Genomic DNA, 15,263 nt, shown 5'->3' with positions numbered 1-15,263 from the left:
ATATCTAGTGGTCCATTGTTTGGACATGGTTTGCAGGGGAAGGATGCAGTGATGCACCGTGGGCAGTTCAAGGCCACATCCAGGGATTCCAAGTGCATCATGCCATGGAAATGCTGTCTTCTTAATTTCCTAATGTCATTATTGCCAATGACGAGATTTCGTATTGTTGTTGAAAGATTCAGCTTAACATCTGTTAGATTGTTACTAGATACATCTAGAAAAGTGAGATTTGGTAGGGTAAAAACATCGTGTGATATATTGAACGATTTGTAGCAAGCGTTTGACAAGTAACAATTACAACACAAGTGTAAATTTTGAAGATTGTGCAAGCCATAAAAATCTCCGCTGCTTAAAGTTGTAATGTGGTTGAATTCCAGCCATAGCGTTTTCAGACTTTGTGGCAGCTTTTTGGGAACGAGTATGAGGCTGTTTCTATTCAGACTGAGTGAAGTTAAATTCAGCAGGTCAACGAAAGCATCTTCTTCAATGGTGAATTTATGGTTGCAGTGAGTGGATGGTAAGTTTTGATGGTACATTCGCCAACAATTTCCACTTAGATCCAACTCCTTCAGTGAGACCTGCAAACAAATATAACAAACAGGGTTCAAATAAGACAGTACAAGTTAACTCACCAAATTAACATTGTCCCTAATTCTAATACCGCATGTGTATATATTTGTAGAGGGTCCACCAGGCTTTCGTCGACACTTTTCTTTATTCCACGCGAGCTCATGCCACACGCGTCCATCCTACTCCGATTTCCCCGCCTCTCCCGGTGACGTCATCCTGACACTGTACCCTTGGATTACGCAAGTATTTCTACCCTCGGATCACGTATCAGTAATACATCACCCCTCCCCCCACCCCGAAGAAAAAGTTGTCCTCGACTAAACACAGCCCATGTGAATACAAGGGATTCGGGGTAGCCCTGCAAGTCGAAAAAAAACACTTTTGTTGGTCAATACCAAGCAATTTCTAACTCAACCCGAGTCTTGTTACTTTGTGTATAGGTATGGAATGTATGTTTATGCAGAACAGAATTTAAGACAGCAATAAATGAAGAACCGTAAAACAAGACGGTGCTTACAAGGGGTTCAACCGGACCCTCCAACCGTAACATGCGAGCAACTAGCGAGCAACTAGCGAGCAACTTCTGGCACGAAAGAACAACAATGTCCTTTTCATCTGCGGTTCCGTGGTCTAGCATGCGGTGGTTGTTCATCACTGTGGGAGCATTGCCCGGGCCCGTGCCCGGGTAACCAGGCCATTTAGGTTCGGCTGGGTGAGATGTTGCTGCACCTTGTCGTTGGTCTTGGAGAAGGAAGGCAACCTTCTTGAGGTTGGTTAGTCGCGGCAAGTGACTTCCCCGACCTCGGCAGTGATGATGGTGAGTGAAGAGGTGAAGGTGTATGTATTCGCAATAAACCAGTTTTTGGTGAGTGTAGTGGGTGCTCTTCCAAGTTTAGTGGCATGTCCGCAGTAGGCTTTGACCGGTTGTACATATCATCGCCGGCGTCCCAATTGGACAAGTATACATTGAGGCCTGAGAATCTCCACGACCTTCACAGGACCCTGCCACGGACAGGTGCAGTTTGGGCGAGGTCCCTAAGGGGACCTGTGGGCAGTGTAGCCATGCACTATCTTCCACTATGAAAGTCAGGGGCATCACTCCCTTTGGCATAGCCCGTTCATTCACAGAATGGGCGGAAGCCGCTGTGGCTTATGCCGCCTCCCTCACCGTCTCCCACTGCTGTATCCCGTCGATGCATGCGGGGCTAGCCGCTATTCCGCCAGGATCCAGCCTATGTGTAAGTCCCAGTTTGTCTGAGTCTCATTGACCACCTGACATAGCATGGAAGTGATGGTGTGATTTATCCCATCGGTTTGTGGGTGGTGTGGAGAAGTGCGTACTTTCTTGGTGCCTAGGATGTCACATACTTCCTGTATCAGTTTCGAGGAAATGTTTCTATGCTGTTCTGTTAGAAATTGAGTAACCACAATTGCACACACATGGGGTATTCCCGCATGAGCACAAATGCACACACACAAAGACAGACACACACACACTGGGCAAGCGTACACACCCCGACAACGATCCTCCATATAGCCTTAACAGACCATTGAGTAAGTACTGTTAGAAAGCAGTGCCAAAGGCCAGTACGGTACACGAGGGGTGAATGGCTAGCACTATGCCCGGCTGCCTTTGTCTCCCCAGTGGCGATGTTTACACACACCAGGTACTCATTTGAGGCTTAGTGACCTAGGAGAGGCCCAGGGGCGGTGCAGATAATCGTCACTGATGTTGGCCATGAACAGGAATCAAATTCGGGTCGCCGCTTTTGTAGGGTAGCATGCTCACTGCTACACTACCGCTCCCCACACTAATACCCGCCATTCGCCACTAAGTGAAGGTGACATCATTATGGCGCATATGCCAAGCCAGGTGCACTTTGAGGCCACGTGAGTGAATAACTGGCCACTTCTCATGATGACTGGAGCCAGAACCGGTCCACCGGACCTCCTGTATTCCACAGAGGTCTAAGCAGTACCGGTCCATCTCCCGGCAGAGTAGTGGCAGCCTCCCCTCCGCAACCAGAGTCCGAGCATTCCACGTGGCCAATCTCAGTCTTCTCCTGTTCCTAGAGCAGGGGTGGGGAACCTTTTTTCTGTCAAGGGCCATTTGGATATTTATAACATCATTCGCGGGCCATAAAAAATTATCAACTTAAAAATTATCCTGTTATATTTGGTCAAACATTTAAATAACTAACCCCTAATGTAATGGCTGAACTGCTTCTCTTTGGTGAGGCGTGTGATGTTAGCTGGTATTGATGATGTTGCTACTCGCAACTGCTTTTCCAGGTTTGCTCCTAGATTTATTTAATTTCGAGTCCCGCTTGCGGTTGCCTTGGCAGGGCCAGACCAAATTATTTTGCGGGCCTTATACGGCCCGCGGGCCGGACGTTCCCTATCCCTGTCCTAGAGGAACCTTGAGAGGGGGGTTTAGTCTGGTTCTGCCAGATGGAGTTTGGCCACAAGGGATCACGAACGCCTGGCCCCATGGTCCTGAGCACGAGCTTATTTTGGTGTTCCACCATGGTGCTTGGTAGAGAAAGTGCCAGGTTGAGGGGTTACTAGCCTCTCGCACATACTAATCTATCTACATAGACACCCCCCACTCACACCACCACGGCCCACACGTACACATAGCCTGCAATACTTACACATTCAGCATGCACCACACACACGCACACTCAGCGCCACACTGTACACACTAGTGCACTACACACTGTGCTATACAAACCACAATGCACTATAGATTACAATACACCAATAACAATACCCGGCATTCACCACGAAGTGACGGTGACATTACCACGGCACCTGTGCCAGGCTAGGTGCACTTTGAGGCCATGTGAAGTGTCGAAGATTCGCTGACAGGTCACGGGACAGACCCAGGTGCCATGGGTTGGCTGACTGAGATGACTGGCAGATGCACCAGCTGTACCCCCTACTGTGTCAATTTGCTGCATTTTAGTCGCCCGGCGCTCCACTCATTGTTGTGAGCATCGCTCCTCTGCCGCCTGTTGTTGCTGAAGGGTGACTGCCTCCAATTGCCCAGTAGCGTCCTTAACGAGCCTTCTCCATAGAGGCCGATTTTGACACCGCTGGTACCAGTTGTCGGCAAGTGCACTCAGCTCCACATCCTCAACGACACCATCAGTCCATCTTTTCTCCAGCCCATGTTATGTCCATTTAACCTCCTATATGCGGCCAAACAAAAGCTGCTTGGGCATGCGGTGGCTGGGCATGCGGGCCACATGACCCAGCCAATGAAGCTTTGCCTGCCAGAGGAGCTCACTGACGGGAATGTGTCCAGATCTTTCAAGGACTTCTGAGCTCCTTACACAATCCAGCCTGGATAAACCCAGGATGGATTGTAGGCATGCCAGCTTGGATGTTTCCAACCGGTGCAGATGTTCCATTAGAGGGGTCTACGTTTCACAAGCATAGAGAAGGGGGGCATGATTGTGGCCGAGAAGACCCGAAGCTTTGTGCAGAGCGACAGACTAGGTAGTTTCCACACAGCATTGCGCAGCACATGAAAAGATAATGCCGCCCGACTGATTCGGAGACCTCTGCAGTCAAACCGTAACTGGTCATAAACACTGCCCAGGTATGCAAAACTCTCCACTCTCTCCACAACTGCTCCACCACCGATGGGGAGCTGAGGGGGTGGAGTGTTTGGTAGCACAAAAAACCCATGCAGGTGATTATTTTTGTGGGGCTGATGGTAAAACCTCTTAATGCCACACTCCAGGCTCAGCAGCAGGGCCTCCAACTCCTCCTCTTAGTGGCACACTCCAGGTTCAGCAGCAGAGCCTCCAACTCCGACTCTGAGTGAGCAGCAATCACCAGATTATCAGAATATGTAACATGGTTTACCAATAGGGAGCCATCTCTCGACCGCACCCGGGCATCGATTAGCCTCCCATTGTATCTGTACCACAACGCCGGAATTATAATATATATTGGGGGGGACACATCCCCTCCAATATTCTCAAAATGTCCCCCCCAAAATATTGCTATAAAATGTTTTGCTATGCTATGTAAATAAAAACAAAAATTTGCTAAACCTTGGCCACAATATCTGAACTTGTCTTCATACAAATCAATGCATACATTTACTTTATCAATCCTTAATCTCTGCCATTATCTCGGCCTCGCTGTGCGCTGCATTGCACCGCTAGTCGAGTAGATAACCTTGCCTTCAATAAACCCTCGGAGCCAGGATAAATGTCCAACTCCAATCGTCATTTATTGATTGTAACAAGGTAAAAAGATAATGCTTCTTAAGCTCCCACAATGGACAAGTGCAGCTGTGGTCTCACTAAGATGCCATGCCTGCCGCCATCTTGACTGATCTGTGTAATGGCCGACGCCCGCGTGGTACAGTGGAAATCTAAAATCGTCACTTCCTGGTCACGTGACCAAAATTAGCATAAAAAAACAGGAACTTCCTGTGAATGCACGCTCCACATCTGCCATGAGGCAAGACACTCCCCGTCTGGTATCTAGGAGATACCACCATTTATTTCCTATCTCATTAACAAGTGTATAACAACTTCAACGGGTCGACTTATTTGTCCATATCTTTGCGAGAGAGAAGTAGTACTATCTCAACTATGGGCCTGATGAAAGTTCTTGCGACACCTTGCTTCGCAATCATAACCTCGACCTTTCGAACTTTTCCATCGGCACTTGGAATCGACTTGAGGATGCGGCCCATTGGCCACTCATTCCGTTTGGCTTGGTTGTCCTTCAGTAGGACGCAGTCGCCTTCTTAGATGTCTGGTCTGTTAGACTGCCACTTGTTGCGCACTTGGAGTGTTGCAAGGTACTCGTTTTTCCAGCGATGCCAGAACGTGTTTGCAAAGCTCTGCACTTGTCTCCATTGACGTCTGTAGAGGTCTGCAGTGCTGGCCTCCTCGGTAGGTGCTGTGAGCAAATCTGTCTTCTGGGTAAGAAGTGTAGCAGGAGTCAAGATGAATGGTGACTTCGGGTCGGTTGAGACGGGGATCAGGGGTCTTGAGTTAATTATGGCTGAGACCTCGGCCATGAGAGTGGTCAAGACCTCGTGAGAGAGCCGTGTGGACCCGACATCACATAGCATGGAGTCGAGAATGCGTCGAGCAATCCCGATCATACGTTCCCAGGCTCCACCCATATACGAAGAGTGGGGAGGATTGAAGATCCATGTGCAGCCTTGGTCAGTAAGGTATTTCCTGACAGAATCATCTTCGACTTTCTCCGTATTGATCTTAAGCTCTTTACATGCTCCTATGAAATTGGTTCCACAATCAGAACGGAGTTGCTTGGCTGGCCCTCTGATGGCGAAGAATCTCCGGAGTGCATTTATAAAGCTCGAAGAGTCCATGGACTTGATGACTTCGATGTGCACTGTTCGTGTACTCATACAGGTGAACAGCACTGCCCAACGTTTGCTGTTCGCGAGCCCTCCTCTGGTGCGGCGGGAGATGACTGTCCATGGTCCGAACACGTCGATCCCTACAGAGGTGAAGGGAGGTTCCACACTGAGTCGATCGGCTGGGAGGTCTGCCATTTTCTGTTCTTCCTGTTTTCCACGTAGCTTACGACACCGGATACACTTGTGGATTGTGCTGGCGATGCACCTCTTTGCTCCAACGATCCACAGCCCTGCAGATCGGATTGCTCCTTCTGTGAAGTGCCGACCTTGGTGCTTGACCTTCTCGTGGTAGTGGCGTACAAGTAAGATTGCGATATGGCTCTGGCTTGGGATTATGAGGGGGTTTCGTTCATTCTCATCTAATTTTGCATTCCCTAGCCGACCACCGATCCTGAGCAAGTCGTCTTTGTCCATCCTGGGGTTTAGCTTCCTGAGGGTGCTGACCCTAGGAAGGTCTTCTCCCTTGTTGATGGCCTTGATCTCACTTGCATAAGCTGCCTGTTGCACACAGCGGAAGATTGATTTCCTTGCTCTGGAAAGCTCGTCTTCAGCGCGTGGCACTGTGCAGTGATGCCATCCATTGCAGCTACCAGTGGTGTCTCTCATCGGGCGATGGAAGCAGTCTGTGATATGCGTTAAATGTGCTATCGCTCGCACGAGCGACGTTCATTTCGAGAAATGTTCAAAATGGTGTGGACTCAGTGGACTTCTTGGTCGCACATTTGTTACGAAAGTTGTCACTTGAGGACGAATCTCCTTGTCGGACTCGGGCTCTACGAGTCCAAAGGTCTCCTTGGTAGTACATGGGCCACCGTCACGTCGTAACAGGAACGCTGGACCCGTCAGCCAGATGGTTTGATTCAGCAGAGATGCAGGGACGGACCTAGTTGTGAGATCTGCTGGATTCTGGTCAGTTGGAACGTAATTCCATTGCTCCGGCTGCGTCGATCTCCTGATGCGTTCCACCCGGTTGCTGATGTAGGTGTAGAACCTTCTGGTTTGGTTGTTTATGTAGCCTAGTACGACCTTACTGTCCGTGTAGAACTTGACCACGTCCAGTTTGACGTCAAATTCGTCCAAGATCAGTTCCGCCACCTCTGTAGCAAGAACCGCTCCACAAAGCTCAAGCCTTGGGATGGTATGGTCCGGTTGTGGGGCCTTGCCGTGGAACTCCTTCCAGGATTCCCACTCGGATGACAGCTGCGGGTCTAGGAACGAAGAGGCCACGGCCGCAGCAACCACCGCCACGACCACCAGCAGAGCGACGAGCAGCGGCTTCGTCTTTGGCTTCCTCTTGTCAGTGAGGACTGGATTGGAGAAACGTGGAGGAATAAAATCCAGCGAAGATGGTGGATGTACGTGCGAAGTTGTGGTCAGCATGGTGGTTTCCTTGTAAGTCTGCACGGCACAGCCTTCACTTCTGTCTCCAAGCTTCTCTTTCAGCGTGAAGTGGTTGGGGCACGGTTTGAAGAGCGACGTGCGTCCATTCACGAGCACACTCGTTCTGAATGTGCTAATGTGGTCTGGTTTGTGTGTTTCATCGAGACAAACATCACCTATGATGACCCATCCTAGGTCGAGTCTCTGGTCGTAGGGAGCGTCGCGAGGTCCATTGCGTTGATTGCGAACCTTGTGGACTCTCAGCATGTCCCTGCCGAGCAGAAGTAAAATCTGTGCCGTGTGATCCAATGGCGGGATGAACTCTGCTATGGGTTTCAGGTGTGGGTGTTGACGTGCAACTTCAGGCGTGGGAATCTCACTCCTGTCGTCCGGTATCTCATTGCACTCTGTCACCGTAGGAAGGGCTAGCTTCATGGTGCTATCCATGGTTTCCACCATGAGGCCGCTCGCTCTTCTTCCCGCTGTCTCCATCAGTCCTGAGCATGTTCTGAGCGTGTATGGAAAGGAATTCCCACCTACGCTTAGCTGATCAAAGAACTCTGACCTTGCCAAAGACCTGTTGCTCTGGTCATCCATTATGGCGTACATCCTTACTGCCCTTTCAGGATGTCCTTTGGGATAGACTCGGACGAGGCATATCTTTGAGCAAGATCTTCCTTTGAAGCCTTCTCCACAGACTTCTGTGCATTTGGTTGTGATTGACGAAGTGAGTGCAGCGGTCTCGCCTTGCTCCCCGCCGTGCTCTGCTTCGGGATCAGAAGCCTTAGTGCCACTGGGTTTCGAGTAAAATGTGTGCAGAGTAGTTGCGTGTTTGTCGCTGCCACATTCCTCGCACTTGATATCTGCCTTGCAATTCCTTGCAAGGTGGTTTGTAGAAGCACAGCATTTGAAGCACACTCCAAATTCTTTGAGCATGTTCTACCGCTCTTCCAATGGCTTCCTCCTGAACTCATGGCATTTCTGGAGGGAGTGAGGTTTATCATGCAATGGGCATTGCTTCTCTGGATCCTCTATCTTCTTCTTTGTGGTGGTCGCCTGGACGGAGTTTGCGAATGTCGTAGGAGAGACCTCAGTCTTGTGTACGGAAATTGGCACTCTCGCTGTTCCTCGTTTCGTCATTGCTCTTTCCATTTTTGGGAGATCTGGACTGGAAATCCCCGTGGTGCCAAACATGAAACTCGGGTCATTTCTAGTCTTAGCCAGGTTGCGAATAAACTTTGAGAAAAAAGAGAATGGGGGGAATGCAACTTGATGCTCTGACTTGTATCTTGAACCCGCTGTTCTCCATTTATCCTGCACGTCAAATGGCAATTTCTCTACGATAGGGTTCACGCCATTGTAGGTATTCAAGAAAATGAGACCTGGTAAGTAGGGGTCAGCCTGGGCTGATTCAAGCTCCATCAAAAGATCTCCAAGCTCCCGTAACCTTTTATTGTCTCGACCAGAGATTTTTGGAAAGTTCTGCAACTTCTTGAAGAGAGCCTTCTCAATGGTTTCTGGACTACCATAGCACTCCTCGAGCCTCTCCCACACCGCATGCAAGCTTGAGGTGGGGTCGTAAATGTTTGCTGACCGGATCCTCTTTGCGTACTCTGCAGACTCATTTCCTAACCATTTCACCAACAGGTCGAGTTCTTCACTTGCAGAGATGTCTGCATTTCGGATTGCATTCCTGAAGGTAGATCTCCAGGCTCGATAGTTCTCAGAGTGGTCATCAAACTTAACGAGTCCTGTGTTGATTAGTTCGCGGTGAGCCAGGTACCTAGAAAAGTCCCCTAGTCCTGCTGATCCAGGGTGTGTCCATACTGGCGCTTGTGAGGTGGCATTATTGTCTGTATTGCCTTGCATGCCGTCATTTGCGATGGCGTTGGACTGTGGGCCCAAAGGGTTTCGATCACGTTGGCTGGATCCCCTTATGTGACTGTCTGGAATGTGGGTCTGACTTGGTGCATCCACGTCTGACCCCACGTGCGCGACGCTGAGTTGGCGACTAACTGCCAGGGCAGGATATGCATTTCCACCATTCCTGTAGACACCATTCATGTTCATTCGGTGTGGAGATGGCGATGCCTGAACGTCCACCCTTTGTTCAGCATTGTTTGGTGGAGGAGCATTGATGCATTGTTCAGACCAGTCCAAAATATTTTTTCTGGTGAGTTGATCACGGTCCATGACAGGTATCTAAGTGCCAAACTCACTCCAATTCTCTTCCTTATCCAGCTTGGCTGCTGCTTCGAGCACCTCTGCCTGGGCCATTGCAGCAGCTGCTTCCCTTTTGAGTTGTAGGGTGCTTAACTTAGCATCCAGCTCAATTTTCTTCCGTGTGGCAGTAGCCTCTAATATACTTTCTTGCTCTCGTGCGGCAGAAGTTGCTATGCTTGCTTCTTCTTGTATGCGAGCCTTTTCAATTAGCATGGCTTCCTCTTCAGCCATGTAGGCAATACGGGCCGTTGCTGCTTCTGCTGCTGTGCGTGCCTGAGCTGCTGCCATACTAGTAGATGATGTCTTTGAGTGTGCTGAGCCTTTAGATCTTGTGGTGGACCTGGATGAGACAGAGTGCTGAGATCGTGTCTCTCTTAAGCCCTCCACACGGTCCATTGCCTCTTGTATCACTGCCTGCACATTATCATCGAGCAGTTCGAGCAAGTGTTCTTGCATGCGCACTCCCTCAAAGCCCTCATCTGTTTTCACCTTCATCAGGAGGGAGATGTATTTATTTTCCAGGAGCTTGTAGCTTGAGCTGCTCACCTTCACTCGCTGGATGGCCCGCTGAATTGAGGCCATTGTGTCTGAGGCGTTTGAAGCTTCAGATAAATCTGCTTCAACCCGGTCCCATGCCCGTTGTATCCTGGCATGAAGGTCCTGTTTCTCAGCATCATAGCTTTCCAGGGCCGTTTGTGTCAGCCTGACCTCTTTTTGGGGCCTTGAACTCCAGTGGCGGCTCCTGCAAAATCTCTCAGGGGGGGCAAATGTCTGGATGATTGATAAGGATAAGGTCCACCCATGCAATGGATAAATTAACAGCTGAAGCATATAAAGGCAACTTCACTTCTTTAATATTAATGAAAAATAAAGTGACTCTTACAATACATCTTGTTTGTTTCTATACTCACTATTAAAACAAACCACTCAAGTTTATTTTATTAAAGATTTCACTAGGTGGCGACAAATTATATTGTTGGATGAAACGTGCTTACGTATGATGACGTTAGCACGTTAGGGCGAGCCCTCCCAGAAGCCATAGAGAATGCATTGCAGTGCCCCCGTTCGAAAAAAAATCATCTTTGAATGTAAGTCTATGGGACCACTCGGGGCGATTCTCAGCTGGAGGGAAATCGCCCAAAAAGAGGCGGTACTCCACAGAACGTAGCATGACGCTGATTGGACTATATCCAGAGGCACAGTGACGGCTAGCGTGACTCTGTGGTTGAATGACATTGGTGGTGCGTCGCCCAATCGCCCTAATGAAGAAACCGCCCCTGTTGAACTCCCTTGGTCCTCTTGAGGCAGGATGGGAGGTCCTGGATTGCTTAAATCACCTTCTTCAGTATCTCTCCCTGCTGAACTGTGGCTTCCATGCTGTGATGCTTGCAGCACGATTTTAATGCAGACTCGTTGCAGAGCTCCTTGTTTGCTGCAGGCTGACTGTTTGAGAGCTCCTTTGCTTGCTGCAGGCTGACTGCTTGAGAGCTCTTTTCTTGCTGCAGGCTGACTGCTTGAGAGCTGGTTACTTGCTGCAGGCTGACTGCTTGAGAGTTGGTTGCTTGCTGCAGGCTGACTGCTTGAAAGCGCCTTTGCTTGCTGCAGGCTGACTGCTTGAGAGCGCCTTTGCTTGCTGCAGGCTGACTGCTTGAGAGCGCCTTTGCTTGCTGCAGGCTGACTGCTTGAGAGCGCCTTTGCTTGCTGCAGGCTGACTGCTTGAGAGCTCCTTGCTTGCTGCAGGCTGACTGCTTGAGAGCTGGTTGCTTGCTGCAGGCTGACTGCTTGAGAGCTGGTTGCTTGCTGCAGGCTGACTGCTTGAGAGCTGGTTGCTTGCTGCAGGCTGACTGCTTGAGAGCTGGTTGCTTGCTGCAGGCTAACTGCTTGAGAGCTCCTAGAAGAGTGTCTTTTTTACTCGCTGCAGGGCTGGCTGCAGCACCGGTTGGGAGCTTCAAGAAGACTGTCTTTTTACTATCTCGGCCTCGCTGTGCACTGCGTTGCACCGCTAGTCGAGTAGATAACCTTGCGTTCAATAAATCCTCGGAGCCAGGATGAACGTCCAACTCCAATCGTCATTTATTGATTGTAACAAGGTAAAAAGATAATGCTTCTTAAGCTCCCACAATGGACAAGTGCGGCTGTGGTCTCACTGAGATGCGATGCATGCCGCCATCTTGACTTATCTGTGTAATGGCCGATGCCCGCGTGGTACAGTGGAAATCTAAAATCGTCACTTCCTGGTCATGTGACCAAAATTAGCATAAAAAAACAGGAACTTCCTGTGAACGCACGCTCCACATCTGCCATGAGGCAAGACAGCCATTACATACAATGAAACAAGAAATGGTAAAAAAGTCAAAACAGAGCAATGTAATACAATACACTATTAGACATTATTGTAAAAATTAAATAAAAATTTAGATCTTTTCTGGGTTGGGACCCCAGACACCCTGGAAGATTTGGTCCCCCCCAATGTTGACTCCATGGCTACGGCTTTGCTGTACCAGAAGGAAATTCCTCTAGTACAGCCATGTAAAGCTTCTCGAACTAAGTGGTTAAAGATTATGTTATATGTGGGAGCCAGAGGACATCCCAGGAGTCGGAATGGCTCCGACTCCTGGCCACGTAGCTTTACCCAGGTCTGCCCACCATTATGAAGGCCCTTAATGATTGTGAGCAGAGAGTCAGGGACTCCGAAAGCACGAATAACTGCCCACAGCCCTGGTCTGTAGATGGTATCATAGGCCATGACCAGGTTAATAAAGCAGAGATGTAGGTATTGTGATAATTTCGTACACCTCTGCTGTAGCTGACGGACAGAGAATATTGCATCCATTCAGGACCGCCCTGGTCTGAAACCACATTGGGGCTCTACAAGCCTCTCCTCAGGGTGCCTGACAAGGCGATGTTGAGTAATCTTTTCCTGACACACTTAGAAGAGAGATGCCCCTATAGCTAAAATCTGTGCGGACCAACAGGGCATTCTTCCAATCCTGCAGAACCCATCCTCTGGTCCAAACAGTTGTGATGTCATGTAGCACAGTCTGCACACAGATGCCACCCTCCCTCAGCATTTTCACTTAGCAGATCGTCTCTGCCCGGCGCTTTTCTTGGTCTCAGACTTCGGATCCCTCCTCGCACTTCGTCCACAGATGGCACCTCAGCCAACCATTCAGAAGGAGTGGCTACTTATGTTAATATTTGAGGGTCCACAGCCCGAGCAGGGTTGTCCCCACCTTGCCTCATGTTGTCTGGGTTGAGGGAATTCCCCTCCCCCAAGGCCTCACAAAAATGCTCTGCAAACCTAGACCTGTTCCTGGGGGGTGATTGGTAAGGTGCTGCAAGTTACTTTTTTTATGAAAAGTAAAGTGATTTTTAATTGCGGACTACTGAGGCAGATTCCATCTCCTCAGCAACCCACGCCCACCACTCATCTTTGCAGCACCACATGGCGCTCGCATGGCTCTCCGAATCTCGGAGCGAAGGCTGCGATAAGCCTCCTCATTCTCCAATGTTGGATGTTGTAAACGATGGGAGTGGGCCTGTCGTTTTCTCTCAACTAGCCAGAACACCTCCTCTTTCAGCCAGGGACACTGGGGAGGTCTGGACCGCATACCCAGTGCAGCCGTTGCAGCTGCATGACCCACAGTACTCAACCTTACCCATTTCCCCTCAGCCAACTCCAGCTGCAACGCAATTTTGAAACTTCTACTTGCAACTATCCTCAACTAGTTGAGACCATTTCGATTTAAAGCTTTCGTGACTGCAGGGATTCATCTTCTTGGTTCTTTCGGTAAAGTCACGTAGAAGGGAAGTAATAAAATAATAAAAATCAAACATAATAAAATAATTCTCACGACGTTTCGGCCACAATGCAAGTATCCGTCTTCAGGTGAAGAGTGAAACACTGCCAAGCTTGGAGCGTATATATAAGCTGGGTTGGAGGTGGAAGAAGAGCGCCTTGACAAAAGAATTTGCATATCACCAAAGTTCCTGTACCTGACACCATCGCAATCATTGAAGACTTGGTTCATCAAGGACTGAATACTGGGGTACCCCCCTGGTGAGACACTGCTTAACCAATACATACTTCACCTGGAATGGAACTTTCTACAAACAAACTGAGGGCACCCCAATGGGCTCCCCCCTATCTCCGGTTGTAGCCAACGTTTTCATGGAGAAATTTGAGACTGACGCCATCCAGACTGCCACTCTACGCCCGACCTTGGGCTCCCCCCTATCTCCGGTTGTAGCCAACGTTTTCATGGAGAAATTTGAGACTGACGCCATCCAGACTGCCACTCTACGCCCGACCTTATAGAAGAGGTACGTAGATGACACTTTTGTCATCTGGCCACATGGCCGGCCTGCTCTAGACCAATTCCTCGACCACATCAATTTCATACACCCAGCCATCAGATTCACCATGGAAGTCGAAAAAGATGGCAAGCTACCCTTTTTGGATGTCCTAATTAAAAGGAAACCTGATGGTTCAATGAGCCATTCTGTCTACAGGAAAGCCACCCATACGGATGCTTACCTAAAACCGGATTCCCACCACCATCCATCCCAGAAGAACTCCCTCATCAAGACTCTATACCATTGAGCCCAATGCATCTCCGATCAGGAACACATTGCCAGTGAACTCAAACACGTACGCCAAGCTCTTAAGGCTAATGGTTACTCCGACTACACAATCCGCAAAGCCATCACTCCAACCATCAAGAAGGATCCTGTAGAGGAGCCTTTGAAAACCATCACCTTACCCTACATTGCTGGGGTCACAAAAAAATCTCCAAAATCCTGATTAAACACAGGATCCAGGTCCGATTCAACACAGTACATAAAATCCGTGATCTGGTCCCGTCTGTAAAAGACGTGGTTCCAGACATACAGTACCCAGGCGTCTACAAACTAAGTTGCCTCTGTGGTAGCAGTTACATTGGAGAAACCAAACGACATGTCTCGGACCGCATCCGTGAACATAAAGCAGACCTGAAACACGGTAGGACAAACACCTCAGCCGTGGCAGATCACTGTTACAATTCAGTGGGCTCACATGACATTGACTTCTCCAAGACAGAGGTTCTCTGCAAGCCATCTGGCTACCATGAGAGATTCGTTCATGAGGCGATCCACATATACAAACACAGAGACAATTTCAACCGAGAAGATGGATTCTGGCTCAGCAATCATTGGAAGGACGTAATAAACCATTTCGGATCTTAACTGATTGTTGTTCACGTTTATGGTGACTTTCAGACCGTAGTCCACTCACTGGCATTGACTGTGTATCTTGTGTTCTCCACAGGGAATGCATTATTTGCTCCGCTGCGGGCCTCCCACTGCCGCTCTCCCATTGACATGTTTCGTGGCTTCTACGTACTATTAACATTCCCTCCCTTTGTTAATGCTACCCCCTCTCTCTGATGCTGCTAATCCTGCATAATGCATGGGCATAATATGACTTTGAAAACCCCCCCACCCACCTCCTACGCATTTCCCATAATTATGCTAAATTCCTCTTGATATGCAAATTCAATTGTCAAGGCGCTCTTCTTCCACCTCCAACCCAGCTTATATATACGCTCCAAGCTTGGCAGTGTTTCATTCTTCACCTGAAGACGGCTACTTGCGTTGTGGCCGAAACTTCGTGAGAATTATTTTATTATGT

This window comes from Lampetra fluviatilis, chromosome 16, assembly GCF_964198595.1.
Source record: "Lampetra fluviatilis chromosome 16, kcLamFluv1.1, whole genome shotgun sequence".
NCBI classification, from domain to species: domain Eukaryota; kingdom Metazoa; phylum Chordata; class Hyperoartia; order Petromyzontiformes; family Petromyzontidae; genus Lampetra; species Lampetra fluviatilis.
Note: the sequence above shows the minus strand (reverse complement) of the source record.